The sequence below is a fragment of the Cavia porcellus genome, unplaced genomic scaffold (assembly GCF_034190915.1).
Source record: "Cavia porcellus strain 051 isolate PalLab524CR breed Dunkin Hartley unplaced genomic scaffold, mCavPor4.1 scaffold_6, whole genome shotgun sequence".
Taxonomy (NCBI): Eukaryota; Metazoa; Chordata; class Mammalia; order Rodentia; family Caviidae; genus Cavia; species Cavia porcellus.
This window is the reverse complement of record NW_026947489.1, coordinates 64,070,042-64,097,932: the sequence shown is the minus strand read 5'-3', so window position 1 is coordinate 64,097,932 and position 27,891 is coordinate 64,070,042. Positions and strand designations below refer to the sequence as shown.

Below are 27,891 nucleotides of genomic sequence, written 5' to 3'. Positions count from 1 at the left end.
AGCTGAGGTTTTGATCTCCCTGCCTCAGTCTCACAAATGATGTATGTCACATTTCTTGAAGTAAGTAAATCTACTGGGGACACATAAAATATTTAGACAGATTTTTGTAAACAATATATAAATTATATTGAGAGCAATATACAAATATATAAATTTTCTCATTTTAGCATTTCAGAATTTTGGATTACAATTGTATGATAGACCTTAAATTTTGAAATATTTGCTTTCATATTTTATATTGCCATTTTCCCTTTTTCTTAAAATAAAGGGCCACCTGTTCTCTGAAAGAAACCACCCACAACAGGGCAATATGCTCACTATTGGTTCTCTGATTTACTGGTAAATATAATGTAGTAATTATGCTTTGTCTTGGGCTTTGTCTTAAAAACATCGATGCAATAAACTCCATGACTTTTTCGAAAAAGTAGCTTACCTATTTTCCCCCTGTATATGGCTTTAAAAAACGAAGCCTTCCCACCTCCAGCTTAAACTGTGCTTTAAACAATATATATATATACGGACAAGTATGGAATAAAAGCCAAGCTTTTAATTTATTCCATATTATGTGTCATAAGCAATAGCAATAGAGAAATTCTTGACACAGTTTCTTCTGAAAGCATTTGAAAGTTCATACAAATTTATGCATGAGAAACATATGAAAGGGCACTCATCAAAATGCTGGTAGTCATTATCTCTGGCTGGTAGTGAAAGTATGGGCAATTTTTATCTTCTTTCTCCCTGTCTATATTTTCTGATTTTTCTCAAGTAAACATATTAAAATGTAGAGATAACTCTTGGGGAAAAGAAAGCTATTGCATAAGAAATGATCTTTGGGATATTAAACTTGACATTTGAAAGTTGGAGTTTCGCTTAGCATATTTTATCACCATGCGCGGGCAGGAGTCGCAGCTCACCTGGCCATCTGCTCGGTGGGAATGAAGGACGCACCTTCCTTACATGCTTATTGTCAGAGCAGCATCGTGTTTCCAACAACTTGCGTGGCATGTATTATGTGCCTAATGAACTGTGGCTTTTGTTACTATTAGTATATGTTGAGCATCTAAAAGTAACTCCCTCCATACCCTCAAAACCTTCCTTAAATATGCTCTCAAATCAACGTGGACATTTAGTCCGTTAGAAGCAAGCAATCAGACTTAAGCTACATTTTTCCTTGCTTAACAATGATTAACTAATGAAATATTCAAATATATAGTAAATAACAAGGGAAATTCACCTTACCTCTCACTCTTCCTAACAGTGAAAGATCAGATACAACTCCAACCCCAATCACTCCCTTCTCTCTCTAGAGGTAACTGCTGTCCTAAAACTGACTTCTATTGCTTCCTTACATGTTTTTGTACAATTTCTGTTTATATTGATATTGTATATGTATATTATCCACATTTATAACCATATTTTATCTTCATAAGTAACAAGTATATCTTTTTGGGGGGTGGAAATATGAAACCCAATCAGAAATTCCTTCTACTTTGAATGGTTTCCTTCCACATTTTCTCACCTTACACACTACTACTATATGTATGTATTTATTTATCTTTTTGAGACAGGGCCTAGCCATGCAATTCAGGGTGGCCTTGAACTCATTTTGTAGGCCAGGCTGGCCTTGAACTCACAGAAATAACCCTGCCTCAGCCTCCCAAGTGTGAGGATTACAGGCATACACCACCATGCCTAGATACTACATTTATTTTTAGTAAGACTTTGCTTTATCAAAACAAAATGACTCCAAACCTGGTGTGGTGGTGCATACCTGTAATCCCAGCACTCAGGAGGCTGAGGCAGGAGGATTGCCACAAATTCAAGGCCAACCTGAGCTACATAGTGAACTATACAGTAACACCTGGCCCCCCCACAAAAAAAGTCAAAACAAAAGTGAAAGGATTCCAATTATAAACTCTTCCTTCCACATTAACATGTTTAGCTTTAAACCAATGAAATTACAGAGAGAAGCAGCCAAATCTTTCTGAAGGCTCCATGTAGAATACTTTGTAATCCACATTGTAATTATGACTTTTAAAACACAGAATTTAGAAAGTAATTATATCTTAATAAGTTTGCTCACTTATTAGAGGTTTACTCTAAAATATTTATATTCATGTAAACCAAACAGATCTAATTAGTCAATTTAACAAGGGACTGCCGTTATCCATTGCAATAGCCTTTTGCTCATCCTTATTCAAATTTAAAGTGGCAAGTCACTGTAGGAAAAGAATTACTAATTCTCCAAATTATGATGTCAATCGTATCCTCGAAATTCTGTTTCGCCAACCAAAAATGTAATTTATGCGAAGCTGGTACTGTAAATTATTAAGTGCACTACCACCTATACAGAGTGCTGATAGGGGCCAGTTTGAGCGGTGGTCCACATGTCTCCCAGCGGCCACCTCTGTCCTCCCTAGTCACCCTCAGTCGTCCATTCCGAGCGCCACTTCCGGCTCTGCCCTCGTGCGCACCGATCTTGCCGGAAGAGCTCCCGGAAGTGGGCGCCGCGCGTGCGCCCCGATCCCGCGCATGTGCAGTCGGTGGCCATCAGCTGCCGCCCTTGGGTGGGAGGAAGGCCACGTGAGACTTAGCTGTGAGATTTTTGGTTCGCAGGGCCACCTGCCTTGCTTGGGTCAAGAATCTTCAGCTCCGAAAGGGGACCCTGGGTTCTCTCAGCTTCGCTTCTGCGGTCAGGGGCCTTGCTGCCTCTTAACCGCCCTGTCACCCTTTCTGGTCAGAATAATTCCTCAAGAGAGCAAAATTGGGTTTGCGTAGATCCCTTATCCCTGCATCTTCTTTGTCGTCCTGTCATCCATTGCAGTCTCGCCCCTGCCTGCCGTGGGGACTCAGCAGAGTGTGTGAAGGAGCTGGGGCGGCCTCCTCTCCGTTCTCTCTGCTGAAGAGCAGCGACACTCCTAACTCGAAAATAAGAAGGCAGATAGCCCGATTAAAAAGGGACGGAGGGTCCGAATAGTCATTTCTCTAGAGGAAATCTGCAGAAGGCCCATCATCAAACGAAAACCCCCTCAGCATTATGAGTTCCGCAGGAAAAGCAAGCGGAAAGTACAGTGAGATACTTCGCACCCACGAGGAGGCGAGCCACAAGGCAGAGGAGGGCGAGACCTCAGGAACCAAAACCTTCACGCTGCGCTGTGCTGCCGGGGACCCAATGGCAGAGCCACTTTGGCAGAACCACTTTGGAGCAGGCTGGCCCTTCCCGTAAGGCAACATGTGGAGCTAATAAATGTTTACAGCAGTCTTACTCATAATAACTAAAAGGGCAGAAACAACCCAAATATTAAGTGATGGTGTATAAAACAAAATGTGATATTCATGTAGTAGGATATTGTTCAGCTATCAAAAGAAAGGAAGTACTGATATGGCAGCAATATGAATAAACCTAAAACAATTAGTAAGTGAAAGAAACCAGCGGAGAGTGGGGCGTGTCCTGTAGAACCCAGCACTGGGGCGGCAGAGGCAGGAGGATTGCCATGAGTTTGAGGCCAGCCTGAATAACATAGACCCTGATTCAAAGAACCAAAAATAAAAATAAAAAGCCAGTTACAAAACACCACAAATCATTCTAGTTACTTGAAATGTCCAGAGTAGGCAAATCCATAGAGACAGGAAGGTTAGGATTGCATAGCACTGCAGAGAGATTTAGGTAAGTGGAGGAGTGAGTTAGTGGTGTAAATGAATGTGAGGTTTCCTTTTAGGGTGATAAAAATATTCTAAAATTGAGTATAGAGATGGCTATACAAATCTGCGAAGACACTAAAGGCCACCAAATTATACATTTTAAATGGAAAATTATACATAGTATTTGAACTATTTTTCAACTAAGCTATAATTAAATACATCTAGGAATTTAGGAATCTTACAGTATTTAGGAAGTTTAGGAAAGTTAGATCTCAAATCTGCTTACAATTTTTTTTTTTTTTGAGACAGGGTCTCACTGTGCAGTTAAGGCTGGCCTTGAGCTCAGTTTCTAGCCCAGGTTGCTTTTGAACTTGCAGCAATCCTCCTGCCTCAGCCTCCACAGTGCTGGAATTACAGGCGTGAGCTACCACACCCAGATACTGCTTACAATCTAAAAGAGAAAGTAGGTAGTAGTGGTCTGTGCTTGATATCCCATCTGCCTTTTCCCTAAGTAAGAACTTCTCTGCTCACCAATATAGAAGTCTCATTATGAGTTTTGTCTTTTCTGAAAAATGCAGAAGTAATTTCTCAGTTTCATCCCTGGTGTTTCACTCTGATCCCCATTCCCTGTCTCTGTCTCTGACACTGCTTCCATCTCCCCATCTCTGTCTCTCCCTCTACCTGTCTCCCCCTCATCCACCCACCAATCCATTTCAGCCACCCACCCACCTATCCATCTGGCTATCTACATTTTTCTTTAAGCAAAAGAAACTTCAGGAAGAAGGTCTGTTTCAGAATCACCATTTTGTGGATTTTTAGAAAGCCAAATCTTCACAAGGAGATATATCCCTTATGTGAATTTTCTAAACCCATAGTCTCCAAACCATCATGTTTGGCAAGCAAGATCTACCCCAGGAAAAAAAAAAAAGAGATCTACCCAAGGAGAAACAATAATACTGTATTCAGAACAGAAGTTATAACATTAATGCTTGAACTCAACCATTGTTTTTTTTTTTTTTTAATGAACTCTGTGAGCTCCAGGGGTCAGAGTCTAAGTCTTATCCATCTTCGCCTTGCCCACTCCTGACACATAGCAGATGTTCCATGAACATTTGAATGAAGAAGGTAATGATTAAATACATAAAATTACTTTGAGTTGGGTTATATTCTTGGCCTTGATTCAGATATGTACAGCTTTTCTAGTCTGGTAAAATCTTTCTGAATGTTAATACCACTAACCAACATCTCTATTTCCTTAATTCTAATATTTTTTCATATTGCCATACTTGTGAAATCATAATGCATCTATTCTGGCTGATTTATTTGGATAATGTATTGTTATTTCCCCTGAAAAGGAGTTATTAAATCAATAGTGCATCTAGCAATCATTGACATCTCAGAGTTGAGGAAATTAACTTGCCAGTAGTGACTCTTTGTAAAAGTTTCATAACATCAGAAAATGTGATGCATGTACATATAAGTCATTTGGTATTATTAAACAAATAAAGCAAAGACAAAACAATGTAATGGGGGATAAATATAAGATCTTCACTTGGAGTCTAAAACATCACCTATAGCTATTAGAGATGAGGGCTGTGTGAGGAACAGAAGTAGGAGTTTTAGGGGATTACAAGCTGGGTAAGAATCACTGATGTGCACAGCCAGCTGTGTGACTAGGTTCCTGCTCAAGTAAGAACAGTCTTCTCCTTTCCTCCCTCCCTCCAATAAGGCGTTCAGCTCTTTCTGCCCCTAATCTGAAAAATGAAGCCACATACGCCCACAAGCAAGCAATAAGAACAGACAGCAGACTGAAACTCTCATTGGATAAGAAATAGTGAAAGGAATTTGAGTTACTTGTGTCATGACTGGAAAGGGGACATTTTTCCAAATATTTCAATGACCGTGCCATTAAAAAAAATTGGAGAACCGTTGTTAAATTCCCATCATCTTGCCTTGAAATCCTATATATTGCTGTTGTTTTGGAGGGTTTTATTGTTGCTGTTGTTTCCCTGCCCCCCTGCGGGTTTTTTTCTTTTTAAAATAAAAAAAAGAATAATTAAAAAGTTAATAGAAACAAATTTTTTTAAAATTGGGAATGAAATTAGATTGATGTATGGAAGTTACCAGAGATACTAGCTCAGTCTAAGTTAAATCATATTGCTCTTCAAAAACGGGTTGGGCTGCCTTCCAAATAGTTACCCATGTCTGGAGGTGTTCATGCAAGAATTAAATGCTATCTTGTAGGCTTGCTCTGGTAGCCAGTCTCCGAGACAGCCGCAAGACCTGTACTGCCTGGTATTCATGCCTTTGTGTCATCTCCTTCTTAATTGTAGGCTGGACTTAATGACTGACTCCTAATGAATAGGATAAATCACTGCGCTGCGATATGACTTAGATACAAGGTCATTCAAAGGCGGCATGGTGTGGCCCTCGTCGTGTATCGCTTGCTGGTGGGGCAGCGTGGGGACGCTAACTGGTCACATGCTGAACATGTGGAGAGAGCACAGAATGAAGAACAGGAGTCTCTTTCCATCAGCACCCTGAGCGAGCTTGTAATGGATCTTCTAGGCTCATGCAAACCTTAGTTGACTATATCCCTAGACAACAGTTTCACTGCAATCTCTTGAGAGACCAAGACTCAGAACCACTAAAAAACCCTGGGACACTCCAGGATTCCTGACCCTGGGAAACTGTGAGATTATAATTGTCATATTTGGGGGCATATTTTTATGCGACAATAAACAACAAATACAGGGTTGTTTTAGACAATTCAGATATCTTGTTAGACTATTTTGACTTTTACAGTCTCTTTTGACTTTGACAGTCTGTGATCAGCGAGGCATGATGGTGCATGCTTGTTGTTCCAATACTCAGTAGGTTGAGGCAGGAGGATCGCCATGGGTTTGAGGTCACCCTGAACAACAGAGTGAAACCTTGTCTCAAAAAAAGAGAGAAAGAAAGTCGAGTCTGCAGTGTATTTGTCTACCAGATTAGTCCCACTGGAAATTAATGCTTACTCAATGAAAAAACCACTTACAAGCATTATTTCGGATAAGACAGCTCTGTTAACATTGAACTTTGCTTCAGTTTCATAATGAAATGTTACCTCCAAAGACTGGGTTGTCAGCTGGAAGGTGAGGCTCCAGGTTCAGAAGGTGCTCAGAATCTAGAAATGAAGAGAAACACTGATGAGAAACCACATTAGAGCCCCAAATAGCCGTTCAGAGAACTCTGGGAATCTACTCTTATTTTCGCTTTCTTCTATACATTTTGTTCTAGATCCATTAATAGTTACCTGACTTTTTTTTTTTTTTTTTTTTTAGGCAGAGGGTATTGGGAATTGAACTCACAACCTTGTGCTTGCTAGACAGGCATTTATGTCACTGACCTACATCCTGAACTCCCTCATTTAACTTTTTCAATCACCTCTTGAGGTAAGTTTATTATCATCTTTTTATAGAACCTACAAGTCTTTTTCTCTTTTTATGCATCCCAATTCTCTACCTCCTTCAGGCTACCATGTTCCTGCTCTTAGAATCCTAACAACTAGACCTATAGTCTAGCTCCACTCTACCATTCTGTGCTCTTGGTTCCACTGGTCCCCTTCCATCTCCTGAGGCTGCTCAATTTCCCTGCGCTTGCTTAATGCAGGCTCTGCCCCGCCCCATGCCTGCAGCTGCCAGTCCTGATCTGCGGGATCCTCGGGTTGTAATTCTGGCCACGCAGGCCCCTTGGAAGCTTCCCTTCCAGTCCAGCCTCTCTCCTTGTTCTTGGGCCTTTAATCCCTGGCATGTGCGCTCACTGGGACAGGCACAAAGGTTTTGGCACGTGGCAGGCTGGGGGAGATTGTTAGGCTTTGGGACTGGTCTGTATTTTGAACATCCTTAGGTGGGTGAGCCATCAAGACTTATTCCGTCTTGGAAACTCAGATTTTTGTAACTTCTTTTCTATACTTTGTTGCATATAGTGAATTTTTTATTACATTTTAGATGACTATGTAAATTTTCCTGCTTTTTATTTTCTTCTCTTTTTTTCTTCCTTTCTTTTATTCCTGGGGATTGAACCCAGGGCCTTTACCCTGAACTGCATCCCAAGCTCCTTCATTTTACATTTATTTTTATTTTATTTTGAGACAAGTCCTTACTAAATCATTACATTGCCCAGGCTGGGCTCAAACTTGTGATCCTCTTGCCTCAGAGTGCTGGGATCACAGGTGTGCACCACTATGCCTGGCTTCAAATTCTCTTTTCTGACAGAGAAGCACGGAAACAACCCTTGGATACTCGTTTTAATCACTCATGTATAAAATTTTAAAGATAGTCTTTGAGATACAGTACTTCAGCTCACAATACAAGTTTAATAAAATAGTGATGTTGCTAAGAATACAGAACTGGGGCAGACTAATGCCCAGAGAAATAGTTAGTTTTATAAACATGTTAAGATTTAATTGAAAGTAACTAATTCATGAATCTGTTTGCCTTGGCAACGTCTATGGGACTCTTGATTTCATGCCCAACAATTTTCTTTTCCACTCCAGTAAGATAAATCAGGCAAACACATACTTGTTTTCCTAAAGACTCTTGAACAAACTGGTACAAACCAATGCCAACAGCTGTATTAAAGGTAGATTAGAGAGTTATTCTGGATGAGCTTAGCACCTATAAAATATTCAAATCATGACTATTACTTTCAGTCAAATAGATAACCAGAGGCCTCCTCTCCTTTTGATCCTTGTTTCTGTTGCCTTCCTCATCAGCGGAATTCATCAGGTCTATAGATAAAATCTATAGAAACCCCAGCAATCAACAGGCAACTCCACACCGCCCGGCCTTGGTTTTCAGCCACTTTACACCACGATGTTCCTGCACCGAAACCGTGATGGAAACGAAACGTGGAGGAAGCAGTCGTCAACCTTGGAGAGATCTGAGTGTTTACACACCTGGCTCTTTCCAGTGGGCAGTTCAAAGGCAAAGCGCTAGACTCGCGGGAGGAGAGTTACACTGAAATTGTAACTATTCAGTGTCTTTATTACTTTGAAGAGGAAAGTGTGTTTGATCCTTGTTCTGATACCTGCTTCCTGGTAACACTGTACGGCGTGCACTGAGGCAACTCGGCATCCACTTCAGCCTTTAAGTCCTGCTCACTCCAACTTTCCAAACAATCTGAGGAGCACTAGGAACATACTTAGCAAATGCAAGTGACGGGTGACAAATAAATACTTCCTTTTCAAGGTAGTCTTTTTCAGGTATTTGGTCAAAAGAAAAGAAATAGGTGTTCATTACAGAAGATTCTGAAAATGTCAGTAATAAAAAAAGAAATGTGTAGGGGAAAAAATCACATTTATACCTGCCATCCAAAAGATAATCATTAATAATGTGTAAGAACATTTCTTTTTGGGCTTTATTCAGGCAAAGTTTAAAAAAAACAGTGCTGTGATAGTCCTAAAAATATATATATTACGTATATACTTTTGTGTCCTATTTTCACTTCCAATTATAACATAAGTAAAAAAAATGCATACTTTGAAAGTTGATGTGAGTTCAGGGTTTAGAAAAAATATGTGTTTCATTTGAATTGGCAGTCAGGGTTATAATGTTATTTTGAACACCGTATAACCACATTCCATCATTTACCCCTTTTTTGTATTCGAACATTGTATTAAGTCAACCATTGTACCTTTTATAAATTTTAGAGAATATTTTTGAACAGTGAATATGATTGCTAGCAGTTGTTTATATATATATATATAAATTTTTTTTTGTACTGGGGTTCGAACTCACAACCTCACGCTTGCCAAACAGGCGCTTATGCCACTGAGCTAAATCCCCAGCCCCTGCAGTTATTATATTTTATGATAAAATATATTTGAATTAAAAATGTTTTAAATCTAGTTTGCACTGCATCTGACATTTATGTCATGAAATTTGTTTATTCAGTTCATTAACATATTACTGAACATCTAGCATTAGCTCTGAAATACAATAACTATTTGTTATAATAGATTTCTATGAAGCAATTAAAGACTCTATATTACAAATATTTGTTAAACTCTTCAGTGTGATATCAGTTTTCCTCCCACACACCTCTATAGTATTGTAGTCCTGGTATAAGATACATAAAGAGTAGTAATCAAGAATTAAATTTTTCTTTTTAAAAACTGTCAAAAGCTTGCTACATCAGCATCCAGCGACAGGAGGAAAAATGTCTCCAGTCTACTACACCCCCCTGCGAGCCAGGTTTTAATTTGTTGAGAACGGGGGAAAAGCCTATAAAAATCTTGGCAAAATACAAAGCTGCTAATTTAATCAACTTCAGTAGTTAAAGCAGTGATTTCAAGTGCTAACACAATCTGTTGAAAGAACTAATTTCCAAGGTAGGGGAGATTCATTTATTTCTACTTTTTCTTCCCAGTTTTCCAATCTGAAGGAATGTGGGAAGCCAGCCTGCACCGACAGACCTCCCAAGATCCAGGAGAGACTGAGGCCCCGACTCCAAGCCCCAAGCCGGAGCAGAGCAGTGGATCCCCTTTCTCGGGAGGGTTTTGCGGGTGCAGAAGGGCAGAGGCGGCCTGGGGGTGGGCAAGAAGCCAGGAAGTGCCGCCCTGCTGACCTGCGGACCTGCGGGTCAAGGCTGGGCTTCTCAGGCCTGGCTCCAGCCTGAATCTCCGTCTTCTGACAGTCTCACCCCACGGAATTTCTTTCACTGCAGTGTAGACTTGTCACACTTGGATAGACTAACGGACACCTTTCTAATTTTCTGGAATTTACTGTATAGCTCCATTTAAAGGTGGACATTACCTGGAGAAGGTAGAAAAACACCCGCCCACATACACCCTCCACACACACACACACACACACACACACACACACACACACACACGCGCGCGCGCGCGCGCATTGCGGATTGATACCAGGCAAATTTTGACCCCTCCCCAACCCTTTTTATTCTGAAACAAGCTGATGATAAATTGCCTAGACTGTCCGCAAACTTGTGATCCTCCTGTCTCAGCCTCCTGAGCAGCCAGGGCTAGAGATGTGTACCATCATGCCCAGCAGTAAAGACTTTTTGAATGTGATAAGCCCAAACTTTGGCAATCTGAGAGCATAAACAATTTGGGTGATCTAAATGCCGCCTCTGAGACTACTTGGACCTGGAACATGAAGAGAGAATCAGAAGAAAGAAGGTTTGGACCCAGTGTGTCCCTAAGGAAGGATTCTGGAACTTTCCCCAGCTTCCCCAGGGGTATTGGGAATCCAAAGATAGAGGCTTCTGGGGTGCATTCCCAAGTCAGAGCAGGTCCATGGTCCCTCTCACCCAGTAGGGTGAGGCCTCAAAAGAAATGTTTGGCTTGCGTGTCCCAGCAGGTGGACAGAGGTGGCCTTGAGACAGCTCCTTAAGCCAGGGTGTGGTGAGCGGAGAGGTAAGATTCCTTCCCTGCCCCGAGAGTCACAGGGACTGGCGCAGGGGCTGGGGCTGCCTCCCCACCCACCTCCACTCAGGAGTGCGGCAGGGAGAAGGTAAGAGAGCGCACGTGTCAAGAGGGCCTAGGCCAGCGTGAGCCAGAGACAGGCAGAGGAGTCAGGCAGACCAGCCAGACACGCCTGCCCCTGCGGTGGCGCTGTTTAAGTCCCCAGACCTCAGCTGCCCCTGACCCAGAGGATCCAGCACCTGTCACGTGGCAGGATGACACTCAAGAAAGGATCTGAATTGTCAAAAAGCTGTTGTAAATCACGCGATGTATGCCGGTTGCATTTATTCGATGGGATTTCCAAATCACTGCTCACCACAGACAAGACACTTTTTAAAACTGTCACGGGTGTTAGATTCTGAGGGAGACTTGGACATCACGTTGCAGTGTGGAGGAGGGAACATCTCTGTTGTATTCTGATCAATGTGGTCTTCAGATAGAAATCACAGCTTTACAGGATTTCTTTGCGGGGGTGGGGTAACTATTTTCCTTAAGGTTTTTTTTTTTTTCTTTTCAAGAATGGATTGACTAATTCATTAAGATTCTAGAAATAACTTAAAGATTGAATTATACCACCTGCTTCATTAATTGCTCAGTTAGCAGACTGACAGGCTGAAATAATTTCTTCTCAATTCCCAAGGTAAAATGATCTCAGATATCATGACTCTCTTTCACCTCCCTGTCACCTTCAGAATGTCTGCCACATCACGATGAGCTAAAGGTAAAGAGTGCTGAGGTGAGCGTTGTCAGAAACAGTAAATAAAAACACAGGAAATTCAGAAGAGTATTTTCTTTTCGATTTTTGCCTCCAAGGTGCTCCACAGCAACATCATTTAAGAACAACAATCCTCTATGCTCTTTTTTGAAAATTTCCAGGAAAGGCAATCGCTAATAATCTTTTTCAATATATGATCTATATTTTAAAGACGGTCTTCCATTTATCAATTCTAAACTGAAACCTGTCTCCTTTTGTTGTCTTCTTAGTGAACTATGAGTTTTAGAAAATACAATTCTATTTGGAAATTCTGTTTTTGGCTTAACTGTTGGATTTTGACTGAAAGCATCCCTTCTGCTAGGGATGTCGGGCCTGTTTTGAGAGACGTCTGGCCTAGGTGACGGTTCTGTGACTGGCTCTGTTGGAGGCCGGTAACTGACTGCCCAGGTGGTGAGTTTTACCAGTGCTCAGGCAGACGGTGGCTTCTCTGAAATGCATCTGTCCCTCAGACACAACGCGGTGGAAGCCAGGAGAGGCCCTGGTCCTGTCAGCTGGGAGGAAGGGAGGAGGGCAGAAATAAGAAACAGACCTTGAGGTGGGAGGGCCCAAGTGGTGTCACCCGGCAAGTTGCAGCTGTGACCAAGGAAGCCAAAAAACAGATTTTGGTGGCAAAATACCTGGAAGTCTCTATGCAAACTTTTGAGGGACATTACTTTGACATAAGGATGGAAGATTAATTAAAACAGACAATTCCATGCAAGGCTGGAAAGAAGATCAGGAAGAGATTAACATGTGATAAATAAAAGTTAAGAGTCAGTGAAAAATATAGTGAAGTATTTTTCCTGGTGACATTTTTAGTTACATGAGCAATGTTCTCTGTGTAAAAAAGCAAGCACTAAAATTATGGCAAGAGTCCTTTTTGGCCTCTCCACCTCTCATCCCAATAGTGGCCCAGTATTAGTCAGCGTTCTCACTGTTGGGACAGAATACCCAACACCTACAATTTAAAGGAGGAGAGTTCATTTGGCTCACGGTGTCAGAGGATTCACTCCATGGTTGGCTGGCTCCGCGGCAGAAACAACGTGGCGGAAGACAGCAGTGGAACAAGCTGCTTAGCTCATGCCAAGCAGGAAGCAGAGCAGAGCAGGGGAACAGTGCCCAAGAGCTAGGGATGAGGGACCATGTCTGGTACTTAAGGCCATGCCTCCAGGACCCGCCCAGTCACACCCAGAAGTGTATCCAACCAATCCCCTTGAGGCCTCCCAATTCAGTGACACAATCAAACATAATTGTCACAGTCCCTAGAAGAGAGTCATTCTTCTGTGTTTGGGGGTGATGTTTTGCTTTTCTGGTTAGATACAGCCCCTTCACCCTGGGGTCAGGGGACCTGGTGGGGCTGGTGGTGATAGGAGCCCACTCTTTCCCCTGTTTTTGCACACGTATATTCTAAAGGAAATCATACAGAGTTTCACAGTCCAATCAAATAATGATGCAACTAGGAGAAAGAACCTGGGATTCTGGGATAGTTTTTCATTTTTAAATTTACAGTATTGTTATCAATTTGTTTCTTTTTTGTGTGTCTTCATAAATTTCCTCCTTGGGGAATTTTTAAGAACCCATGTCTCTCGCCATGTACAAAGCTAAAATCAAAAGGGATCAATGAACTAAATGTTCCAACAACCTGCTGGGAAACAAAATAGGTAAAACACTTGAACAAATAGGCACAGGCAAAGGCTTTCTGAACAGAACTCTGTGGCACAGGCAGTGGTACTGAGAATCAAAGACATATTTGGGGGTCATATCAAATCAAAAAGCTGCCGTACTGCAAAAGAAACAACCAACAGTATGAAAAGAAAACCTGTGGAATGGGAAAAAAATGTGCCAGCTTCTCCTCAGATAAAGGACTAATATTTAGAATACATAAAGAACTCAAAAAATTATACCTTCTCAAAAATAAGACTCAGCCGGGCGTGGTGGCTCACTGCCTGTAATCCCAGCACTCAGGAGGCTGAGGCAGGAGGATTGCTGCAAGTTCAAAACCAGCCTAGATTACAAAGTGAGCTCAAGGCCAGCCTGAACTGCACAGCGAGACCCTGTCTCAAAAAGACAAAAAATAAATAAATAAATAAAGCCTCAATCAAGGGGGTGGGGATACAGCTCAATGGCACTGTGCCTGCCTGGCAAGTGCAAGGTCCTGAGTTCGATTCCAAATACAAAAAAAAAAATCAAAATTAAAATATAAGCACATTAGGGGCTGGAGGTTTAGCTCAGTGGCATAAGCACCTGCCTTGCAAGCAGGCAGTCGTGAGTTCAATCCCCGGTACCGATAAAAAGGAAAAAGACAAAAAAAAAAAAAAAAAAAAATAAGCACGTGAAATGAATAGACATGTCACAGAAGAAGAAGAAGCACAAATGGCCAATGAATACATGAAGGAATGTGCGACATTGCTGGTCATTAGAGAAATGCAAATTAAAACATTAAGATTCCACTTTACCCAGAAAGAATGGCCATCATCAAGAAATCAAATAATGACAAATGCTAGAAAAGCTGTGAGGAAAGGAAATTCTTCTAGATTATTGATGGAAATGTAAACTAGTGCAACCACTGGAAAATCAGTGGTTCCTCAAAAAACTAGAATTAGAAATTCCACTAGACCCAGTCATTCCCCTTCTAGGTAGCTTCCTGAAAGAGCGAAAGACATCATGTAACAGGGACATATGCATATCCACATACATAGCAGTATAATTCATAATACTTAAATCTTGGAATCTATCTATCAATAGATGAATGGATAAAGAAGGTGATATTTACACCCAACGGAATACTACTCTGCCATAACAAATGATAAACTTGAGTCCTGGTAGGCAAATGGATGCACCTGAGACCACAGTGTTAACTGAAATCAGACACACAAGCTGAAATATCACATGGTTTCTGCTATGTAAGAAACTCAGATTATAAAGAGCAAAATAACAGGGAACAGGATGTATGAGACAGACCTTTCTCAAATGGGAAGGGGATCAAGAGATGGAAGGGGTAGGGGAGAGAAAGAGGGTGAAAAAGGAAGTAAAGTACATGTACATGTTGGTACATGTCACATGCATGTACCAGCTCCACACAAGGAATGCCAACACTGCGTACTGCAAACACGCTCTAATTTTTAAAAAAGACATTAAAAGAAAATATATCAAGACCCACTAATGTGTCACCATTAGCCTGGAAGCTTTTCATTCCATCTCCATGTCATCAGCCTCAGCTCTGGAATGCTAGTTTCCGAATGTTTTCCTGTCTCCTGTGCTTCCATCTCCCCATCTCTGCTCCCTCAGCGCCACCTCCGTCCCAGCACAGTCCCCTACCTGTTCCCAGCTTCTCACGCCAGCCCCGCAGAGCCCCAGCTCCTCGGCCTGCTTCTTGCTTCCTGCGCTGGGCCGCTCCTGGCTCTCAGCAGCCCAGCACTTCTCCTGCTGGGTCTTGGTCACTTGACCCCAGTGGCCGGTTTCGAGCTCAGCAGAGGAAATGAGAATGGTTCCTCGGCGAGCTGGAGTGGTCCTCGGGGAAGGGCAGCGGCCCGATGGGAAGGGGATCCCCCTTCTTTGGAACTCTGTTGCTTTTATACCAAAGTCCTGCTCCTGCTCCTGGCCTCTTCTGTCCTGCAGCTGCAGGGAATCCTACTGCCCACAAGGCAGCCTGGGCCTTCCCCTCCTCACCGAGCCTGACCAGCGCCCAGCCTTTCCCTGCACCTCTCAACCGCGTCAAAAGCCAGGGTAAAGAGCCTATCATCCCGGCCTCCCTACGCAATCACAGCTTCCTTTGGAATTCTCAAACCTGCCTTGAAAGTTGGCACAGTTCCGCACTGATCTCTCGCCAAAGGGTCACATTGACCTAGTGATCCGGTGTCCACCTTGGCAAGTGTGTGCTCTTCAGCCGAGGGTGATTCTCAGAGGAACTCAGAGAGGTGTCCAGCTGAGCCTCTTCCCCTGCCAGTGCTGGCATGGGCGGTGGGGCATGAGACTAAAGGGGACCCCAGTGTAACTGTTATGTCAGAATGCACACTGGAGCCAAGCTGCCCCTGCTAGGCCCGCAGCACAGTGAGTACCTGATAAAAGGTTCAGAAACAGTAATGTGTCAGCCAGCTCCCTGCCACTGTAACCAAACACCTGAGCCACGGAGGTGCGCAGGGAAAAAGTTTGTTCTGGCTCCCAGTTGTAGAGTGTGTTAGATGGTGACAGCAAGCAGTGTGAGGTCACCTTGCATCGCACAGGAAGTGGAGAGGAGAGAGGGATGAGAAGGGGAGGAAAGGAGAGGAAGAGACTGAAGCCCTGTGAACCCTTTGAGGCACACTGTCCATGAGAAGAGGGGCTCCCACAAGGTCCTTTCTCTGGAGGTCCTTTCCAACTCCACGAGGGCCACCCTGCTGGTTCTGGAACTTCTGTGGGTGTCAGAGTCACCAGGAAGGTGTGTTAAACCTCAGCTTGCTGGATCCACCTTGGAATTTCTGACTGTAAGTTTAAGTGGAGTCAGAATTTACCTTTTTAACAGGTCCCTAGTAATAATTCCTGGTGGTTCACAGAATCCACTTGAAGAATTGGTTTAAAATCTACATATATCTAATATTTTGTGTATCTGAGATGAGTAGTGATTGCAGCTAATCCAGTTGTTCTCAAATGCCAGCAGGGACCCAGGCTCTGCTTCTCCTTGTTGTGTTGTCATTAGAATACTGGCCTTTTGTCTTTGTGCTGATTGTTTCTGACTTCAACACGGCTGCTGCAGCTCCAGTTATCACATCTACCCTCCAGACAGGACAAAAGGGGACTGGGAAGCCCAGCTGTGATCCTCTTTTGTAGGGGAACAAAAACTTTTCTGGGTAAGTTCCTCACTCTTGAAGGCTTCTTTTTTAATTTGTAAATTGACATCACTTTAACTTTTTCAGTGATATTTGTGATACATTCATAGAGAAGTGAATTGATAGAAAGACAGCAAGACGATCCCCATCTTCACAAACAATGTCACAAAAACCTGAAAAACAAAGAAGTATTTTTCACACTGTCATTCATTCCTGGGGAAGGACCTGAGCTAAATCCAATCAGAAGCAGATAGTAATACTTATTAATTTCAATAAAGGTATCCAAACACAAGGTGCAGCTTTATAAAGTGTGCTCGTGCAGGCTTTTTTTTCTTCAGCGCAGCGAGTTTGCAGGCTTCATTTTACTTCTAATTGCCCAGACAGGATACACAGGCAGGTTGCAAGGGAAGCTGGCAAGATGAACTCTAGTCTTTGCACCATGTGGCAGGAGGTGAGCAGTGAGAAGAGAGTTAAAAGGGACTGCTCAATTGACCATAAGCATTTTATCTAGAGCTATGGAGCTAATCAAACCAGAAACCAAGGCGGGTGTACTGCTGCACACCTGTAATTCCAGCACTCGGGAGGTTGAGCAGGAAGATCACAAGTTTGAGCCCAGCCCAGGTGACTTAATGAGAACCTGTCTCAAAATAAAAAATAAAAAAGGGCTGAGCTGTAGCTCAGTGTAACCCTAAGGCCACTGTCTCATATCCCATGCATTTCATGTATCTGTGCATGACCTGCTTCAGTCTCTAGTATACAAGCTCAAGACCACAGAGATTTTTGTCTCTTGTACCCTGCAGTCCTAAGACCTAAAGCAGCCAAGTACACATCCGGCCCTCACTCACTCTGTGAAAAAATACAAAACCTAGAGAGAATTACTCAATTATTTATTCATTTATTCGTTTGTTTATTTATTGGTGGAGGGGCAAACTGATAAGGATGTGTGTGTCTTTAGCCTCCCCCGGTGGTGCGGACCACCTGGCTGGAAATCCAGTCAGGATCTGTGGCTGCACTGCATCGCAGGCTGGGGTTGAGGCCCTCAGGCAGCAGCCTGGAGAACATGACTTCCTCCTCGGGAAACCTTGGTGCTTGCTTTGTGTGTCAATAGATTAGAAGAAACCCAGCCACAGAATGAAGGGTAATCTCCTGTACTGGAAGGCAACAGGGTATAACCATTACATCTAAACATTCCTGACTTTGTCTTGGCTGGTGTTTGACTCCCAAAACTGGGTCTCACAGTCCAGCTACACAGACACAGAAAATTCATCATCACAGCATAGAAAAGGGGCAAAGAAAAAGAAAGCTACAAAGTCTTTATTTTTGAGAAAGTATCTTGATTACTTTTCTCTCATTGCTAAGACAAAATACCTAAGTCCAAAATCAAAGAGGGAAAGGGTTATTTAGCTCATAGTTTGTGGAGGTTTCGGTCACAATCAGCTGGCTGTAAGGCGGGTGGCATGTGGCAGAGGGCAACAGCTGACAGCGGCAGAAGACAGCAAAAACACAAGAGCACAAAGGGAAGAGCACAAGAGAAGGTTTTTCTGTCCCTTATGCTGTATGTAGGCCACACCCATCATCCCAGCGCCGGACATGAATCAACCACAAATTCTAGAAGCCTGCCCCCATGACAACCGCACGGGGAGACATCCAGATACAAACCGTAACAGGAGAGATGAGAAAGAGCAGAAGGAAATAAAAATGGCGCGAGTGTTCTGTGCCCTAGAGAGCACAAAGAAAGTTCTGCGGAAGCAGAGTTTTGGGGAGGGCTGCTGAGAGGCCTCCTGAGGAAGTGGTCCTTGAGCTGTCTCCCAAGAGGAACGGGATTTGGACGGGGAAGAGGCCCTTTGGCAGCAGCATGGAAATGCTGGCACATTGGGAAACGGCTGCAAGACTTCAGGAAGCAAATCCTCGTTACCATAGCACCCACCTCCCATACCTTCAGTTCAGTGCTAACATTACACTGCCGGCCTTAATTGGTCTGTTGTATTCCTTTTCCTATTTATAAGTTATGTGTCCTCATTCTTCAGAGCAGGCCTATTCTACTTTTTGAACAGTTGTAATTCCCAGCGCATAGAAAGTACTTAAAACTACCTACCAAAAGCGCCTACCTAAGCTGGCCTTCTTGTCCAGGGTCCTATCTTCTGGCCTTCATTTTTCTTTGGGAAACCAGCCTTCACCTGACTAAGAGTGTGTTGTTTGAATGAACTTGGTGTCCCCTCCAGGACAGGGGGTAAAACAGTTGAGACACTTGCCCGTGTCTCTTGGAAATACAACTAAGGTGCAGTGACAGGGACAGAAAGACATCGAAGCTGATTTTTCATGGGTCAACACCAAGCAGCCTGCCATTGGCTGCTCAGAGCTGCCTTTTCCAAAGCCTGGACCTTGAGCTTTTTCTATGAATAAGTGACCTAGTCTGTATCTTTCCAAATGTACAATAAATTTCTTTCTTGTTTAATTTGGCCAGAGAACTCTTCTGATCAGAATGCAGTCTATAGCAAAAACAAAACCAAGAAAATTGTACATGGCAGCAGCTAAATTTATGTGGAGAAAAAGTGTCTAAGAAAAAATAAATAGTTTAATCATACCTTGTCAGTTGAGGTCTAACACACAAAGTTATTCACTGACAGAACATAACATGGGGCTGCTACCATGGCAAGGATTGAATCATGTTAACTGCCAAGGAGATAGAGATATGAAAAGGATATATGACTTGTAGAGCTGATCCTTCTGGACTTTCTCCTGACATTGCCACTTACTAGCTCCGTACTGATACCTTCACCACAGGGCTGCATGAGAATGTGCTCAAGTAACATACGTGAACAGTTGATTCCAGAGTCTCACCAAAGTGTTTTTAGTATTTTTTTTTTCTTTTTGAGATAGGGTTCCCTATGGAGTTCCGGTTGGTCTTGAATTCACTTTGTAGTCCAAACTTCAAACTCGTGGTAATTTTCCTCTCTCAGCCTCCCAAACGCTGGGGTTACAGGTGTGTGCCAGTCAACTTTTTTTTTCTCCTGAGGCAGGGTTTCACTATGTAATTCAGGCTGGCCTCGAATTCTGGTATTCTTCTTATGAAGGGACTCAAGGATGTGGTGATAGATATAAGCAAAAGACCTCAGGCAAGACCATAAGGCAGAAGAGGGCCAAGAGCCGCAGATAGAACACAAGGTCTCTCCAGCGATTAGGAAACAAGTAGGAATATGGCTGAGCTAGAAGAATGTTGCTTATTTCTGTGCGAGCGAATCCGCAGTCAGGGTGTATGAGTTATTCGAGCCAGACAGGGAGTGAGGCTGGAATTCACAGTGGATTTTGAGTGCTTAGCTGAGAAGGTTGGATTTCATTTAAGAGGCTGTGAAGAATAATGAGAGAGAATTATACTAAGATTAATCCGAGCTCTGTGCAAAGAAGTCAGAAAAGGAAAAGCTCCAAGAAAGAGAGGCCAATTAAGAGATTATTACTACAGACCGTGGGAGAAGGCATGAGGGACTGAGATAGGATGGTAGCGCTGGGTGTGACGCATGGGGACAGATGTGAGAGAGATGCTTGCGACCATCCTGGGGTGTAGAGAGCAGAAGCCCGCCCAGCCTGAGACCTGTTCCAGTCCAGATCCCAGAGCTTTAGAAGCTATGCAAATTAGCACTTACCATATGCGCTCCAACCCAGCTACTGGGTTTTCTGTCGCTGTTCATATATATAATTTTAAACAATTAAATGGTTTTCTCAGACTGAACTTCTAATTATTTCATTGAACAATTCATGGAATGATAATGTTCTAGCACAAATGTCTCAATTGATTTCCTATTCCCAGATCATCTTCCATGTGTAGATCTCAAACTATTTTACCATCTGCTGATGAATTATAACGTAATAAATTATTAATAAAGTATGTGATAAGTGGCAAATACATTTAACAAAGCTTCATTATTTCAGTACTATTGCTGACAAACGTCCATCTCTCACGTCAGTGCTTTTTTTCCTTTCATGTTGATTCTAAATATTTATTCTCCATACTCAGAGAAGATAAATGAAAAAAAAAACAGAAGAAAAAGAAAGACGACGACAAATATATTTACTAACCAATTATATCTAGATCAGTAGGATTTTAAAAAACTGTACTGACACTAATGGCTCCACCACTGCCATTATTTGTCACTACTCTGGAATTCAGAGTTTTGACTCTAAATTCAGAATTAGAGACATTTATAGCTGGGCATGGTGGTGCACGCCTGTAATTCCAGCTAAGGCAGGAGGATTCTGCGAGAGAGGATCACCAAGAGAGCCCGGGCTACATCGTGAGTTCAAGGCCAGTCTGAACTATATAGTGAGAACTTGTCTAAATAAAGACACATTTAGAATCATATAAATATCCAAGGCTACAAATTGTCTAGTTATCTAGGAGTAAAACTATCATATTGATCTTGATTTTTTTTTTCCTAATCAGTTAGCTGAGGGACTACTCTGTGATATTGTGAGGATTGCATGAAGCAATTTCTGTTAAACTATGAAGTATGATACATATATAAAAGTTATATCTCTAGTTTTCTGTTAAAAAAGAACAAATAGATAAGTATGTTTAATTGACTTCCATGCAGAAGTTTAACCCATAAATGCCAGAGGTCATATAAAATATTTTTACATAATTGTCTAACTAAACATACTTCCCGATTGGAAGGGAAGATATTGCACACAGTGGACAGGTAGCAGGTGACCCACAAAAGTTTCTGCGCTGGCATCGGGAGGCTGCAGCTCCAGGCGATGTCCTGCTGAGAGCTGCAAAACAGTGTCGTGAATGCTGTGAACTAAATGGGTGGTTTGGGGTACGGTGTCTGTCAGCAGCATAGCATGTGCAAGGCCCTTATATCCACGGGGAGGTTAGTTTAGTAAATAAAATAGCCGCACCTCTTAGGAAGAGATGAGTTCAGTGTCGTGGTCATTTAAAACTGACCATTCCACCATTCCACACCTAGAATGGTGGTGGGCAGTTCAGCGTGAGGCCTGGCAGACTGGATTTGAATCCTGGCCACTTTCTAATTTTGTTCCTCTAGAAAACTACTAAAACTTCTCTCAAGGTCAAGCCACTAGCTTTAGAATGAGAATGTTTCATACGGCTAGGGTTTCTTTTGAAGATGAGATGAAATAAAGTCTGTAAAAACTTTCACAGTGACTGGCACAGAGCCTGCAGCACGCATGTGGATAGGTGGTGCACTGGTTCTACTTTTGACTTAATATGGTTATTAACAACGCTTTGCAAAATGAACGCACGTGGACCCTCAGTGAATGGTGTTAGGAAAAATGGACCGTCATATGGAAAAAGTTAAATTTGATCTCTACCTCATGCTTTCCCCCAAAATAAATTCCAGGTGTATGAAAGATAGAAACACACACACACAAATAAAGCCATAAAAGCAGCCAGGCATGGTGGTGCATGCCGTTATTCCAGCACTCTGAGAGGCTGAGGCAGGAGAATGAGAAGTCCCCGCCCAGTGTGGGCAACTTAACAACTTAATGAGTCCCTGTCTCAAAATAAAAATTTATTTTATTTTATATTTTGGTACTGGGGATCAAACTCAGGACTCTGAGCTTACCAGGCAGGCAGGTGCTTTGCCTCTGAGCTAAATCCCCAGCTCCAAAATAAAAAATTTTAAAAAGATGGGGAATGTAGCTTAATGCTATGGCTCTGGGCTAAATCTCCAGTACAAAAAAAAAAAGGAATAAAATTAATTAATTTTAAATATCATTGATACCAAGTGTGGTGGTGCACATCTGTAATCCCAACACTTGAGAGGCTAAGGCAGGAAGATCACTGTAAATTTGGGCCAGCCTGGAATACATAGTAAGTTCAAGGCCAGCCTGCTCTGCATGGCAAGACCCTGCCTCAAAAAAATTATTGAAATACAAAAAGTCTATCTGAGTGTGGCATGAAATCCAGAAAGTATCAAAATTAAAATTGATGAAATTCCAACTGCATAAATTTTTGTTAAGATTTTGCATAGCTAAACCACATGTGGTGGTGCACACCTGTAATTCCCAGCACTTGGGAGGTTGATGCTAGATGATCATTGCAAGTTTGAGACCAGCCTGGATTACAAAGTGAGCTCAAGGTCAGCCTGAACTGCATAGTGAGACTCTGTTTAAAAAAGAAAAAAGAAAAGATTTTTGCATGGCTAAAAAATACTATAAAGAAAGGAAAAACAGAAAAATTTGCAACATACATCACAAAGATACAATTTCCTTAAAAGTCTCTGCCAGATCTATTTTAAAAGCTCAGTAATCACCCAGCCACTCAGGAGTCCAAGAGAAGCAGATTATTAATTAATTCAGTGCCAGCCATCGTGATATAGCAAGACCTTGACTCAAACCAGCTCTTCCATCTGCTGTAAGACAGAAGACCGTGTCAGTGAAAAGGCATTCTGGCCATGCGACCCAGCTGTCTCCAGATAACACCATTTCTGGAGACCATCATATTACAGACAGACACAAGAGAGTGGCACACTACAATCCCAACAATCAGGCCAGCTCTCATATACTTTCGAAGGCAATGAAAATTCATGTATTTCTATGGGGTCAATAGGAAACAAGTAGGATCTAGGAAAATTACTCATACATAAATCCTTTGAACCACTGGACATATGAGCATGTGGCACACATCTGTAATCCCAGCACTTAGGAGGCTGAGGCAGGAGAATCATACCAAGTTCAGCACCATCCTGGGCTACAAAGTGAGCTCAAGGCCAGCCTGAACTGCATAGTGAGATCCTGTCTCAAAAAGACAAACAAATAAACAAAAAAACAAAAAAACTTTGAATCAACTTTCATTTCTAGAAATTTGTCCTGTAGTCAATATGATAAATGTATACAGGTATTTACTAAATCACAGCTTATTGCAAAGCACTGGAAACTATTTAAATAAACTGTGGTATATCCAAAAATAAATAATAAAAACAGTGAGTACTATCTACCCATTGAGAGAGAGAGCAAGACAAGGCTGTACATATACAAATATTCCTGTTAGCCACTACTGTGTGATTACCTCTAATTCAGTGAATTGAAACAATCTCTTATAAGCTCTTATTGTTCTGTGGTTTAATTTGCTCAACTGGGAGCAGATGGAAGAGCTGGGAACTAAACTGAGAATCTCTCTCTCTCTCTCTCTCTCTCTCTCTCTCTCTCTCTCTCTCTCTCTCTGTCTGTCTCTGTCTCTCTCTCGTTCTCCACACAGCTTTTCTAGAGGTCTGACTTGGGGCTCCTCACAATGTGGGGGACCACTAACCCAGGTGGTCGAATGTCCTCAGAACACTCATTCCAAGAGCAACTCTTTGAAGAGATTGGAAAAAGAAGCTTCCAGGCCTTTTAAAGGCTGGAACTGCTGGGCACAGTGGAACACACCTGGAATCCCAGCTCTCTGGGAGGCTGAGGCAGGAAGATAGCAAGTTCCAGCCCAGTCTGGGCACCCTAGCAAATTAGCCAGAACCTGTCTTACTGTTAAAAGGTCAATCTCCAGTACCGTGAAAATTAAATAAATCATAAAATAAGGTCTGGAACTAATGCAGTGTTACCTTCGCATATTCTATTGGACAAGCAATCCCAGGGGCACGCAGATTCGAGGGCAGGGAAGGTTAGCTCTCTGAGGAGAATGACACAGATCTTTGCCGCCATCTTTACCTCACAAGTAATGTGAAACATTTCCTGGGGATACTAAGTAGAAATGAAAGGGGAAGTGAAAGGATGCATATTTAGCACTGTATATGTGTGGGAAATGGAGAGGTTTTTTCCTTCTTTTCTTAAATTTATTGATTTATTTTTCCAAATCTATTTTATTTCAAGGAGAAAATGAAAAAAAAAGAGGAAAAAAAACCTAAAACTAAACTTGAAAACATGTCAGTTGGGGGCAACAATGATACATACTTTGCACATTGTCTTCTCCAAATTATTCAAGAATGTTTCTCAATGTGTTAGCTATGCACAGCTAGCATTTGCAGTGGAAGACACAAAACTGACAACGGGATTTGGAGGACGGGGGATTGTCTGACAGGGAGACAGTAACGGAGGAAAGCTATTTTTATATCTTTACAGCTATTTTTATATTTTTAATTTTATGTCATGAACATATATTACCTATTAAAATTCTAAATCAGTTTTTTGGAGAGCACATTTGGTACAGTCTGTGTCACATGTGAAATAAACATTGCTTGTAGATAACCTGAAAATATTTCATGGAGTTAATTTTTAAATATCAGTTTCTGGTTAGGCACATGGTTGCTCTAGCTAGTGGGTATGCTGAGGCAGGAGGATGACCTGAGCACAGACTGGATACTCTAGGGAGACCAGGCTCCTCACTGTGTTTCACTTCTTGTTCTTCAATGTGAAAACCCTTCTAAGAGATGACTCAGGGTCTGGGGCAGCTCAGTGGTAGAGGACTCACCCAGTATGAGCAAGGCCCTGAGTTTCATCCCAAACACTAAAAAAATAAAAATAAAAAATGATTCATTTAAAATGAGCCAGTGAGCCAGGTGTGGTGGACATGTCTGTAATCCCAGCTCTTGGGAGGCTGAGGCAGGAGGATCACTGCGAGTTTGAGGCCAGCCTGGGCCACATAGTGAGTTCTAGGCCTGCAGGAACTGCATAATGAGCCCCTGTCTCAAAAAGATTTTTTTAAAAAGGCAAACAAACAAACAAAAAAATCCCACACATATTAAAAATATTTTCTCCAGAAATTGTCAAATAATTGCAACAGAACAATAATTACATTAATCTAATTACCAAAAAAATGCATTTTCAACAATTACGTCTTCAGCCCTTCTGATAGCCTTCCTATTAATGAAATACAGTTCAATTTCTTCTTTAAAATAAATTAAGAAGTTGAATTCTTTGTGACTCTTTTTTCCTGAAACGCAATAAAAATGTCATGTTAAAATATAAACTTGCCGTGATTGATACTGGCTTTTGAAAGAATACTAATAACTTTTTAGTTGCTAAGAGTTTCTCTTTATACATAGAAAATAGTCTCGTTATTCTTAAGAAGTATTTTGAAGAGCCAAAGAAAGAAGTTTGATTGTAGCTTTTCTACAACGTGCCATTATTTTTCATGATGTTATTGCCAAAGAGGAGGGCACAGCATCTGAGCACTATAAGCAGCTTGTGAATATCTTTGCTTACAACAGAATTTAGAACAAGGAATGATAAATGTGTGCCATTTAAAGTAAGGGTATTGTGAAAGAAAATCGCATGCAGTGAGCGGTCAAATGGATCCTCTGAAACAGGAGAGTTTTAAGTTGGATGGAAATGTAAACCCTGATGGCTTCTCCTGACGTGCCCTGCTTTGATAGGTGTAAGAAGCCAGGTGCAGCGGGCATTTGTCAGGGCGTCTGCATTTTTGTTGTTTGTTGGCTGTCTAGCGTCTTCTCCTCCTTTCTTTTCTGCATTTCTCTCTTGCTTTGGAAGGAGTTGCATGCTGTCACCACGCTGTCCCTAGCCCAAATGTCTCACTGGTGATGCCCAGCACAAAAGCACAAGGCTTTTCCAGCTGCCCTTTGATGCCCTGCGGACCAGACGCACACCCTAAGCACTGAAATGCTCCTCACCAGAATTCTGCCTCTCAAGAGACTCAAAAACGGAAATTCAGAACTCAGCTCGCACCCAGTCATCACATATATGGTGCTGCGAGTGCAGGGTTGGCTGTCTAACCTCGGTGGTTCCCTGTGACTGTTCCCAGCCTTTGAGCTGCCTGTCATTTTGGGGAGCCCATTACACCTACCTGTATACTGAGATACAGATTCATTTACATGTAACAGAAACCAAAAATAATGAGCACTTAATCAAGGCCCAAGTTCACGTCTCTTTCTCATCACAATGTGGACATGTGCATTTATGAGACTGTGATCACCTGGAATCCAAAGTGCTTCAAGACCTGGCATGGTGGTACACACCTATAATCCCAGCACTCGGGAGGCTGAGGCAGGAGGATCACTGTGAGTTCCAGACTAGCCTGGGTTACCAAGTGAGTTCAAGCCAGCCCGAACTACATAGCGAAACTCTCTCTCCCTCCATCCCTCCTTCTCTTTCTCCTCTCTCTCTCTCTCTCTCAAAAAAAACAAAACAAAAAAAACACCCACGCTTCTAGATGTCTGTTTTGCCATCTGTAAGGTATGGGCCAGGATGGAGTTCCAGTCATCCCATATGCAAGATGAAAAAGGGCTCAGAACTCAGTCAAAAGCCCAGACCTAGCTCAAAGGAGGTTGGGAAAAGTCTTTGTTTCTTTTTTTTTTTTTTTTTTTTTGTCTTTTTTTCTGGTACCAGGGATCAAACTCACGACTGCCTGCTTGCAAGGCAGGTGCTTATGCCACTGAGCTAAATCCCCAGCCCCTGGAAAAGTCTTTCTTTCACAGGTCATCTGTGAGACATTTTGATACTGAGCAAAAAGAAATGAAATTGAGTAACAACAGGCACCCTCTCACACCCCTCTCACAGTTACCCAGAGACTATTCTGTTTCTAAAAACCAAGAAGGTTCAGAGAGGAAACCCTAAAAGGAATGACTAAAGGGGACAACACTGGGTAGCAGCCCCTGGCGGCACAGTGCATCCAAGACTTAAATCACAAGTTGAGGACCATCCTTTTATTTTCCTTCTGTATTCAATCAGCTGTGCAAGTAGGAGCCAGGTCCTGGGTTCAGTCCGCAGCACCACTACAAACAAAACAGAACACCTGGATTCTGCCCCGTATGCTCAGCCCACATCACTGTCTGGCTAGGCCTTTGTGATCCGCCACTCCCTATCATTCCGCTGGGGAGCATTCTCCCTCAAATCTAAGCCTGCACAACGCTTCTTCAGTTTCTCCACATAGCGCTTCAATTAAATCTGAAGGATGAAACTCAAGCTTCCTTGCACGGCATACAGGGTCCATCATCACACGTCCCTTTTAGTCCCATTTCCTGCCATTTCCCATTTTCTGTGGCCTCTGTGCCTGGTTCCTGGGACCCCGCGCAGTCTCTGGTGGGCCTTTTGATGAGAATCCATCACTCCTGTGTGTAATGTTTGGGGGCTTTGGAACTACAAGTGGTTCCGTGTGCTGCTCAAAGAAGAGACTAACACTGCTCCCTTCTCAGAGGGTATTTTGTGAATGAGATACGCAGCGTAGTGACCAGATTACTATTTGTGCTCATTTCTGCCCTCAACCTTCCATCCTGTGTCAGCATCAGTAAAATGACTGGAAATCACAGAGACACAAG

General features: G+C 42.4%; 1 long non-coding RNA gene across 2 annotated transcripts; it reads right to left on the bottom strand.

Moving 5' to 3' along the window:
* Positions 1–216: 216 nt before the first annotated feature.
* Positions 217–15,885, bottom strand: LOC111756742 (uncharacterized). 2 transcript variants are annotated; one of them, XR_010048156.1, is made up of 3 exons: positions 15,183–15,885; positions 6,680–6,808; positions 217–2,918 (listed from the first exon to the last, which is right to left on the bottom strand). It is a non-coding gene; the product is annotated as an uncharacterized LOC111756742 (long non-coding RNA). The 2 variants fall into 2 exon arrangements; XR_002791151.2 differs by having other exon boundaries at positions 6,749–6,808.
* Between the last annotated feature and the right edge of the window lie 12,006 nt (positions 15,886–27,891).